Source organism: Xenopus laevis, chromosome 7L (assembly GCF_017654675.1).
Source record: "Xenopus laevis strain J_2021 chromosome 7L, Xenopus_laevis_v10.1, whole genome shotgun sequence".
Classification (NCBI taxonomy): Eukaryota; Metazoa; Chordata; class Amphibia; order Anura; family Pipidae; genus Xenopus; species Xenopus laevis.
This window is the reverse complement of record NC_054383.1, coordinates 54,744,199-54,755,990: the sequence shown is the minus strand read 5'-3', so window position 1 is coordinate 54,755,990 and position 11,792 is coordinate 54,744,199. Positions and strand designations below refer to the sequence as shown.

At 47.8% G+C, this 11,792-nt stretch overlaps 1 protein-coding gene across 1 annotated transcript in view; it reads right to left on the bottom strand.

The window, feature by feature from the left end:
• The window catches only part of LOC108711538, a 79,319-nt gene continuing 67,527 nt past the window's right edge, over positions 1-11,792 (bottom strand). Inside the window, exons 4-6 of the transcript XR_005962483.1 lie at positions 1,685-1,807; positions 1,546-1,605; positions 1-620 (exon numbers count right to left, since the gene is read on the bottom strand). The gene's annotated coding sequence lies outside the window, so the exon portion shown is untranslated. The remainder of the gene's footprint in view (positions 621-1,545; positions 1,606-1,684; positions 1,808-11,792) is intronic.

Sequence of the window (11,792 nt, the reverse complement as noted above, 5' to 3'; positions counted from 1 at the left end):
CCCCTCAGTGAAGAGAATGCAGCATGGTCTAAACAATGGGATGTGTTGTTTGGATGTCAGTCCCATTGCTGGGTAACGGACAAAGTCACACCTGAAGCGTGAATTTGGCGAAGTTCTTTGCCAGGATAAAATGGGCAAAGAGGCCAGTGTCAGTTGGAGAAGTGACACAGACTGGAGCTAGGGACGTTTGCGCTTATCCCCTCGGACAGGACCTTGTCCCCTTCCACGCCCCCTTCCTCTGCACTGCTGAGGAGATGCAGGGGGTGGAGGGGGAGCAGCAGCAGGACCAGGGACTGGACCCTCAGCAAAACCCCGTGGTTGGTGAGCCAGTTCTCTAATACTTGCCACCAGGTCCTGGATGTTTCTTTCCATGGTTTGCTCCATGCTCTGCATGCTTTTGCGGAAGGAGCCATGCATGAGAGCAAACCATCTGCGCATCCAGAGTTCCTGGCGGCGTTGCTGACGAATTATTGTAGTCAGAAGCCCTATATAGTCCCCATGTCTCACACCCAGTCGCTGTGGTTGCTCCTGTGGTGGTCCCCCAATTGGTGCAGCGGCGGCAGGAGCAGCAGCACGCGCTTCGGCAGCAGGAGCAGCAGCACCCGCTTCAGCAGCATGACCTACAACAAAAATCAAATATAAACATCGCTAAATTTATTGGACATGTCCATAACCCATAACAAAAAAACAAAGGTGGGAAAGGAAGCTCACAAAGATAATCTTAGAAGATAAATTGGTGTTGGGTGTTTCCATGTTTGGGTGTGGGGGGGGGGCTAAATCATTCCAATACTGGTTTTGAAATAGAACATTAATCTGTATATTGTCAAAATATATGTGTTTTTGGTTTGCCTTGTTTGTCATCAGCTGCAAGTTAAGGAGATAGTATGAGACACACAATGAGAGTGGTGATTGAACCTGGGAGAGGGGAGTGAAACTTGACAGAGGGGTGGTATAGGAGGTGGGAGCAAGAACAGAGAGGGAACCTGCAAGTGGAAAGGGAGACCGCAGAGACAGCATGGAGGGAGAAAACTACTATGAGGCATGAGGAGCCAGAGTAAAACTTGAGACGGTGGGTGGCTTGGAGTGAGGGGGAGCAAGATGGACCATGTAAAAGGAAAAAGAAAAGTGTCGACTCAACAGGTGAGAATGTACGCTGAGCAGAGCCAACAGTCAAGGGCAGTCACAAAGACATCAGTAGGATTTTAAAGTGGGGCTGAGAGAGAGTGAAATAGTAGTAGCGCTGTATGGTGTATGGTGATTTCAGGCTGACAGTCAGAACGGGAGAGGCACAGGAAGAGGAAGGGAGAGATGCAGAGCCAGAGCAGCAGAAGAATCTGATATAATTGACACTTTGGTCGCATAAGGAAATGCCCAAAATGTATATTCTATCCAAAATCTGTCTTTAACAACCTACTGCTTTTCATTAACACTGAAGAGGCACATAAAGTAGGCTGCATAAGGGACTCAGTAAATGTGCTTTGCATGTTTGTGACACACACACAGACAAATAAAGGAAGGGCTTATTAGGGAAAACATTGCTCTTACGTCTGGGGGGCACCACAGGTATCACGGCTGGCGACTGGGCGCACCGGGGAGCTCGATGTTCTGTAATGTGAAATTGGACATTAGTAATGTTGTAAACTATTTGAGGAAGCAACTACATTGGCCACAAACATGTCTGTACCTTGAGCTTGTGGGCCTCTAGGGCTATCTGCGGCCTCACCCTCTTCCTGGGGCTGCAGAGGATCAAGGTCCTGGTCCTGGTCCTGGTCAATGTCCGTGGGTTGTGGCGCTGTCCCCGGTGGTGCTGCAATTGTTAAGAAATGTGCTAAATAAATTTGACAGTCATAAGCTACTACAATTGCACTTGTTTATTAGACTGATGGACAGACCTACAACATGTTTTGGAAATATTTAAGTTAGCCTTTAAAATAATAACTCAAATGTAATGGGCGAGGAAACGAGATGGTAAAGTCCATGTGGAGTCTATCAGGGCACTGCAAGGGAGATGCTAAGGTTGAAAAGTTAAATACATGACACAAAGGAACTGTTTGCAATGATGTGAGAAGCACAGAATGTAATAGGTGACAATACAGGTGCTGTAGGCTCTACATCTGTTGCTTCACACTTTTACACACTGAAGTTAAAGGGTTTGTTAACCTTAAAGTAATGTTTTCCTATGGTACACAATATTGTGGTTTTTTTTTTATCAGCTCTACAGTAGACTATTTTGAAAATGTGGTTGCTAGGATGTAAATTACCATAGCAACCATACATTCCTATAAATCGGAGACTGGAATAGAATGATATGACAGTCTAAAATGATAACATAACATGCTTCAAGTTAACTTCAAGGTCAACGACCCTTTTAATCCACTTTAGAAACATTTCTGTTCTAGTAGGGAAATGGTTAATAAACGTTTGCCTTTTTGGCAATGTTACAGCTGCACGTAATTAACTACTATAAAAACAAACAACAATCCTGGAAACATAAAATCCTCTAATGGCAAACAGGAGCAATACTTAAGCAAAGAAGCTAAATGATAAAGGGGAAATGAGTTATTTAGGCAAATGATAAGAATGTGGATAAAAGCAGTAAGAATGTTGTGTATTAAAATGTACTTACTTCTCCAGTCTGTGTCATGTAATGTCCCCTCCAAACCTTCACAGACCTCTCTGCCCATAATGTCCAGAAGCCGGCGTTCATAAGGCTGCAGCCTCAAAGATGGTAAAGGGCCACCGCCGGTCTTCTGGGCCTTTGCTCTCCTGGCAGCAAACTTCGCCCGTATCCAACGCTTCAGGTCACTGAAGCGCTTGTACACAGTGTTGCGATCTCTGTGTACAGTGCCTACAGCGTTGACTTTGTCCGTTACTAGCTGCCAGATTTTTTTACGTCTGGCAGCATTGATGCGATGGGATCGACATCCAAACAACACAATCCCATTGCACGATGACTTCATCAACCAGCGCTGCATTCTCTTCACTGGTAAATCTTCGGCCCATTCGCCCACTGGGGCCCTCATCTCCGTCGTCGTCCTCAATATCCTCCTCCTCCTCTGGCCTCCTCTGTGAGGCCGGTGTGGGTTCCTCCTCCTCTTGCCTCCTCCTGGCGGTCATCGATGTAGTTCCAGCCCTGGCTGGGGTGCGGGACCTGCCACGTGTCCCCGATGTTGGGGGGGACACGTGGTGTGCCCTGGGGGAGGCCCTACTTCCCCTGGCTGGAGTGCGGGACCTGCCACGTGTCCCCGATGTTGGGGGGGACACGTGGCGTGCCCTGGGGGAGGCCCTACTTCCCCTGGCTGGGGTGCGGGACCTGCCACGTGTCCCCGATGTTGGGGGGGGACACGTGGCGTGCCCTGGGGGAGGCCCTGCTTCCCCTGGCTGGGGTGCGGGACCTGCCACGTGTCCCCGATGTTGGGGGGGACACGTGGCGTGCCCTGGGGGAGGCCCTGCTTCCCCTGGCTGGGGTGCGGGACCTGCCACGTGTCCCCGATGTTGGGGGGGACACGTGGCGTGCCCTGGGGGAGGCCCTACTTCCCCTGGCTGGGGTGCGGGAACTGCCACTTGTCCCCGATGTTGAGGGGGACACGTGGCATGCCCTGGGGGAGGCCCTACTTCCCCTGGCTGGGGTGCGGGACCTTCCACGTGTCCCCGATGTTGGGGGGGACACGTGGCGTGCCCTGGGGGAGGCCCTGCTTCCCCTGGCTGGGGTGCGGGACCTTCCACGTGTCCCCGATGTTGGGGGGGACACGTGGCGGGCCCTGGGGGAGGCCCTGCTTCCCCTGGCTGGGGTGCGGGACCTTCCACGTGTCCCCGATGTTGGGGGGGACACGTGGCGTGCCCTGGGGGAGGCCCTACTTCCCCTGGCTGGGGTGCGGGACCTTCCACGTGTCCCCGATGTTGGGGGGGACACGTGGCGTGAGCTGGGGGAGCTCATAGTCCTGCCACTCCCAGACCTCTCCTCTCCCCCTCTATGGGACCCTCCACCTGACAGGCTCTCCTCCTCCACCTCAGCCCAGGAACCCCTCCCTCTGACACTCCAGCCCCTGTCCCCCTCTCTCCCCCTCCTGTGGTGACGTACATCCCACGTAGTGTGGGATGTAGCCACCCTGGGCACCTCATCAGGGCTGGAACCACATTCGCCTTCCTCCTCCTCACTCCTTCTTTCCATTTTGTTGGCAGCACTTTGGAAACCTCCTCCACCTGGCTTATCCAAATAGCAAGTGTGCATTAAGGGCGCAAATGCACCTAAAATGGCCTCCAGAGGACTTCCTGTTTGTAAAAAATGGCAGAAAGGAAGTGGGGCATGAAAAATTCGTATAGAATAGAAGTGGGGCAAAGGCTACCTTCGATCATCTTCGACTATTCGATACTTGCAAACCTTCGCATCGTAGCATGGAATCGATCGATCGAACAATGTTTTCCTTCGATCGAAAGCGGCCGTATTCGATCGAAGACAGCCTTCGATTATCGTAGCATACCAATTCGATGCTCGAATATCGAAGTATTTAAAATTCGATATTCGACCCTTGATAAATGTGCCCCTAAGTGTAGGACTGGCCAGATATGGGATGACTTTGACGTAGTTGGCCAGCTTAAATATATTGCAATATATGGACAAACAATCCCTGTTTTGTTTAAAGGGTAAGGCATTTTTCAGTAGCAGTATGCACAAAATGTCTCTGTCTTAAATATATTGATAATGGGTTGAGTGCAGAGGAATCTTGTATTTGTCTATATGTATTTTGTGGTCACACCCTTATTGCACCCCCGCCTAATGATTTTAAAAATTAGTGGTGAGCACAACTTTCCCTTTATTTGTTATAGTTAAATATATAACTATATATAACTCTATATATATATATATATATATAACTCTATATATATATATATATATATATATATATATATATATATATTTATATATAAACTCCATGATGCCAGCACTCTCGATAAAAGGTTCACGTGCCTGGGTGCAGTGGCCCACGTATTTATCCATTCCAAATTCAATAAGGACCTTATTGAATATGGAATACACACACACACACACCCATTATCCATATATAAAGGATATTGAGACTTTTTGTGCCATAAGAACGTATATCCCACAAGCTTGGAACCAACGAAGTAGTAAAACCGGAGTCAGATAGTAAAAGTCATAGGCTAAACATTGAACATTGCATACACACTATTTAAAAGAAAAAATAGCCAATGGGAAGCAAGTAGGAGGTGCTGGTTAATGTGACACTCAGAGAAAAACATTCAAATCCTAGGATTCATTGGACACACCCCCAAGCCTGATGCATTATATAGGTTAACTTAATTAGGAAATACATAGGACAAAGTATAAAGTACAAAGTAAATATATCAATAAACAGGGAAAAGAAGAAAAGGAAAAAAAGCACTGACTATTATAAATAGCAGGAGACATCAAAGTCAAAATTTAGACCTAGAGACTGCCTTGCATGCAATGTTTAATGTTTTACTACTTCGTGGGTTCCAGGCTTGTGCCATCCTCTTTTGAAATCTCCTGGTAATTGCTGAAGGTCTGGGGCATGTGCACCTGGGCCCACCTTGTACAGCGGTAAGCTCTTTCAACACATCTACACATAAGCATATACTGGTTATATATTTGTAAAGTTTCTATATTTTTCAAACACATCCCATGCCTGGTCTGTCCTATACTTACTTAATGCTTCATTATACATTTTACACATTTACCTGCAAATGGCATGAAATGGCTAAGCTATTGGGGGGGAGAAAAAGGGGTCCAAACAGGGTATGAACAAGGTGTTGGTGTGCAGTCCAAGCAAGCTCCACGTGACTTATTATTTACCAAAAGTAAACCTATGGTTGGGCAGAAACACCTGATTATAATCACTAATTATGGTTTGTTCTTATGATAGAATTTGGTCCATTGTTCCCATTTGTGATTATCACTAAATGAGTGGTTCATGGCACAAAGGTCTTCTCTCTCATACTGTATATTAGTCAATTTCTGCCAATAATTGGGGGTAGGTGGGAGCCTCTGGCTTCTTCCAGGCTCTTGCTATTAGTCTACCTGCAATAAAAATATGGGTAAGAATTTTCTCCATCATCTTATCCCCTAGGTTTGGGAATAGACTGACCAGGGCTACGCTCTGGGACCTTGGTAGGTTTTATTGCTACATATGGTATCCCGAACCGAGAACAAACCCCAAGATCCCAGCCTCAGCCACCTATTACAGCCGCCTTTCACTTAGGGAGGATATATATTTGCCTTATAGTACCGTTCAATATCCGGAACTGCAAGCCCTCTATTTCTGTTGGTCAGGATCATTAGGTGGTGTACGATCTTAGGTTTAATATGTTCCCAAATGAACCTTCTAACTTGTTTTTTAGGTTTCTTAAAGAAAGGACCTTGGGACTGAAATTTGTGAGAATGCATGCTTGCGTCCTGTCCGGCGCAGGCGCGGACGCGCTAATGCGCGTCGGCGTCTGACGCGGGACGCCGGCGACGGTCGCGGACGCGGAGGCGCCGGCGACGGTTGCGGGCGCAAGGACGTAGGCGACGGTCGCGGGCGCAAGGACGTAGGCGGAAACGCCTGTGACGGACGTGCTGGCGTCAGCTCCGCGACATCAGCGCAATGACGCCAGTTTGGCGCCAAAACTCCTGTATTTAAACCCAAACCAGATTAACATGCATTGCCTGGTTATTAGGTTATTTCGACTGAAACCCTAGCGACTCTGAACTTTGGATTCTGATTATTGACCCTTGCCTGAAACCGGACTTTGATTACTGCCGCCTGTCTCGACCTTCTTGCCTGTTTATCGACTACGAATATTTCTGCCTGCCTTTTGACCTCGGATCTCCTGACTACGACTTTGCCTCATCCCTTGTACTTCGCTGATCGTCTCACTGGCTACTCTCCACAACCCTGCTCCCTGTTCCACTCCAGGTGGGTAGCGGTTGTGTGAGGCGATTGTGGGTTCATTTACTTCTGCTCCAGCCTCTTCTACGTCTGGATTATACTGGTAAGTCCTGACAGTATAACCAGGCCAAAGATGGATCCAGCTGAAGGGGCGTCCCCGTTTGCAGTCCTGACGCAACAACTATCTTCTCTTACGCAAGCCGTCCGGGAGCTGCAAAGTGGCTATGCTCAGCTACAGGAGCACATTAGGACCCAACCACCGGTTGTTCTCCCTTCCACGGCAGCTGCAACTCCTCCGATTCCAGCGGAAGTCCAGGTGAGATTTCGGAACCTAAGGTGGCCTTTCCGGAGAAGTTTGCGGGTGATCGGAAGTTGTTCCGGAATTTTAGGAGCAATTGTAAGCTACTGTTTACTCTCAAACCTCACACCTATCCCTCTGAGCAGACCCGGGTCGGGGTGATCATCTCTTTTCTGACGGGAGAACCACAGACGTGGGCCTTTCGTCTTATGGATCGCCATAGTCCTGCATTGTCCACAGTTGACTCCTTCTTTGATGCCATGGCAGTTCTTTTTGATGATCCGCACAGAGCCACTACTGCTGAAGCCGCCCTGCGTGCCTTGAAGCAAGGTAACCGTCCAGCGGAAGACTACACCCTGGAATTCCGGCAATGGGCAGATGACACGGAGTGGAATCCGGCTGCGCTTAAGAACCAGTATCGCTTCGGCCTTTCTTCTGAACTAAAAAATGAATTGGCCCGTACTGGCATTCCCGACAGTCTGGAGGACTTCATCTGTCTGGCCATCCAACTCGATCGGAGGCTCAGGGAGCGCAAAGAGGAAGAAGAGGCAGAAAGAGCGGGTCTTCCACCTCAGTCTTGGATGCTACCAACCGCTCCACCTCCTATCCGAGTGCCTTCCACTTTTCCTCCAGCTGTTCCACCACCCGTCTTCAGTGCAGCCCCAGAGCCGATGCAGATTGGAGCCATTAGATCTGCGTTAACTCCAGAGGAACGGATCAGACGTCGCAGACTCAACCTCTGCCTTTATTGTGGACAGGCAGGTCACTTGCTTCGGGGTTGTCCGATTCGTCCAACGGGTAAGAGGATTTTCGAAAGAGACTTTTCCAGTTGCCATGTCCCTGTGCCTCTCCTGACTGTCTCTTTATCATTACAGTGGGGAGACAAGCGGGTAGAGCTTCAAGCAATCCTTGATTCTGGGGCCAGCGGGTGTTTCCTGGACAATAAAGTGGCGCTACAGTTCCAGATCCCACTCCAGTCCAAAAAGAACCCCATAGCCCTCCGTGTGGCAGATGGTTCCCTGATTACCTCGGGCCCTGTGGTGCAAGAGACCGTCTCACTTTTTGTTGTGTTAAATAAAGGGCATACTGAAGTCATGAACTTTGATGTGGTTTCTTCGCCTCTATTTCCCATCATTCTGGGTCTACCCTGGTTGCAGAAACACAACCCGTCCATCAACTGGACTACCGGTGAAGTGAACTTTCTTTCAAATTTTTGTTCCTCTCAATGCATTTTCTCTTTCAACAGAGTCTGTTCTTTATCTCCTGCTTCCGAAATTCATAATCTTCTTCCTCAAGCTTACTGGGAATTTACGGACGTTTTCAATAAGAAAGGGGCAGACAAGTTGCCTCCTCATCGTATTTATGATTGCCCTATTAATCTTCTTCCAGGGGCTCAGATTCCTTTTGGACGAGTTTATCCATTGTCCGAGTCTGAACTATCGGAACTTCGTTCTTATTTAGATGAGAATCTGGCCAAAGGTTTCATTCGACAATCTTCTTCTCCAGCAGGAGCCGGGATCTTCTTTGTTGAAAAAAAAGATCATTCTTTAAGGCCGTGTACTGATTACCGGGATCTGAACAAGATCATGGTTAAGAATCGTTATCCACTTCCTCTTATTCCTGAACTTTTTCAACGTTTAGCGGAGGCTAAGATCTTTTCTAAACTGGATCTCCGTGGCGCATACAATCTCGTCAGAATAAGAGAAGGTGATGAGTGGAAAACGGCTTTTCGTACTCGTTATGGGCATTTTGAATACCTGGTCATGCCCTTTGGTCTTTGCAACGCTCCTGCAACGTTTCAACATTTTGTCAATGATGTTTTCAGAGACTTCCTCGACATATTCGTTATCATATATTTGGATGATATCCTTGTTTTTTCTAATTCTTTGGAGGAACACAGATCACATTTAAAAAAGGTGCTGGCTCGTCTACGTATTCATCAGCTTTATGCTAAAATTGAGAAATGTGTCTTTGAACAAACATCTGTGGACTTTTTGGGTTTTCTCCTTTCTCCGCAGGGAATTCAGATGGACTCCAGGAAGATCTCCGCAATTCTTGACTGGCCAATTCCTTCTTCCAAGAAAGCTGTCCAACGTTTTATTGGTTTTGCAAATTTTTATAGGAAATTTATAAAAATTTTTTCCCAGGTTATTCTTCCAATTACTGAATTGACTCGTAACAATCAAAAGTTTTGTTGGTCACCACAAGCCCAGGCGGCCTTTGAGAAACTGAAGGTACTCTTCACTTCAGGCCCAATTCTTCATCATCCTGACGTTTCCCTTCCCTTCATCCTGGAAGTTGACGCTTCAGAGCTTGCGGTGGGTGCTGTGTTATCGCAAAGAGCTGGGTTTCAGGAGGATCTGCATCCTGTCGCTTTTTTTTCTCGTAAACTGGCCAAGAGCGAATGTAACTATGATGTTGCGGATCGTGAATTACTTGCCATTAAGTTAGCACTTGAAGAGTGGAGGTATCTCCTTGAAGGATCTAAACATCCAATCCTCATCTTTACGGATCATAGGAATCTGGAGTACTTACGTTCGGCCAAGAGGTTGAGACCCAGACAAGCAAGGTGGGCTTTATTCTTCATGAGATTCAATTTTCATCTTACATATCGACCTGGGTCTAAGAATGTTAAAGCAGATGCTTTGTCCCGTATGTTTTCTTCTGAAGACGAGCCGTCCTTGGTTCCTGAAACAATTTTAAACTCTAATAATTTTCTCCTGCTACAGTCTACCCTGGTTGAGGGAATTAAAGACGCTTCCTTAAATCTCTCTGAACCATCGTTAGTTTCCAAGGAGGGTCTTCTTCTTCATCAAGGTAAAATTTTTGTTCCTGAACCTATGCGCTTAGAGGTCCTCAAGAATGTTCATGATTCAAAATTGGCAGGTCATCCAGGTATCAAGAAAACTATTATCCTGGCTAAGAGACTATTTTGGTGGCCTGGGTTGGCTAAGGACTGTTTTCAATTTGTTTCGTCTTGTGAAGTCTGCTCTAGGTCCAAGGACTCTCATTCTCGGCCTATTGGTCTTCTACAACCTCTGCCGGTGCCTTCTCGTCCATGGGGTTCGGTTTCTTTGGATTTCATTTCTGATTTGCCGTTGTCTTGTGATTGTTCCACGATTGTCGTTTTTGTGGACCGTTTAACAAAAATGGCTCATTTCAAGTCGTTACCTAGACTTCCTTCTGCTTCCGAGACTGCTGATACCTTCATTAAGGAAGTGGTAAGGCTCCATGGTCTTCCGGATGAGGTGGTGTCGGATCGAGGACCACAATTCACTTCTCAGTTTTGGAGATCGTTGTGTGGAGCACTCAAGATTTCGGTGTCCCTTTCCTCTGCCTTTCATCCCCAGTCCAATGGTCAGACCGAACGAACTAATCAGACTCTCGAGCAATATCTGAGATGTTATTCTTCATACCTCCAAGATGACTGGGTGAATCTTCTTCCCTTAGCCGAGTTCGCCTATAATAATTCCCATCATTCTTCAATCAATCAGTCCCCCTTCTTCGCAAACTATGGTTTTCATCCAGTAACTTTTCCCTCTGCCATTGTTTCTGACATTTTAGTTCCTGCTGTCAAAGACCGAGTAACCTTCTTATCCAATAATTTTCAAAAGATCCAGGAAAACATGAAGCAGGCCCAACAAAATTTCAAGATGTATGCCGATCGGAGACGGAGAGGGGACCCAGAGTTCAAGGTGGGTGACCGTGTTTGGTTATCAACTGTTAACCTTAAGCTTTCTTGTCCCAGTAGGAAGTTGGGTCAGCGTTTCCTGGGTCCCTTCCCTATTATTCGCCAAGTCAATTCTGTGGCCTTTCAACTCAAACTTCCAGCTTCCTGGCACATCCATCCAGTGTTTCATGCTGCTCTTCTAAAACCAGCCTCAACATTCCGATTTCCTGGGCGTTCGGCTCCTCCTCCGCTACCTGTGGTGGTCAACGGTCAGGAAGCATTTGAGGTTGAGGAGATCCTGGATTCCAGACTAAGAGGCAAGCGGCTCCAGTACCTGGTGAGATGGAAGGGTTACGGTCCGGAAGAGAATTCTTGGGAACCAACGTCGAATATCCACGCTCCTGAGTTGCTGGAGAAATTCCATAGAACTCACCCTGGTAAGCCTTCTGGTGGTCGCGTCCTGAGGCCGCTCCTTGATGGGGGGCAATGTGAGAACGCATGCTTGCGTCCTGTCCGGCGCAGGCGCGGACGCGCTAATGCGCGTCGGCGTCTGACGCGGGACGCCGGCAACGGTCGCGGACGCGGAGGCGCCGGTCGCGGGCGCAAGGACGTAGGCGGAAACGCCTGTGACGGACGTGCTGGCGTCAGCTCCGCGACGTCAGCGCAATGACGCCAGTTTGGCGCCAAAACTCCTGTATTTAAACCCAAACCAGATTAACATGCATTGCCTGGTTATTAGGTTATTTCGACTGAAACCCTAGCGACTCTGAACTTTGGATTCTGATTATTGACCCTTGCCTGAACCCGGACTTTGATTACTGCCGCCTGTCTCGACCTTCTTGCCTGTTTATCGACTACGAATATTTCTGCCTGCCTTTTGACCTCGGATCTCCTGACTACGACTTTGCCTCAT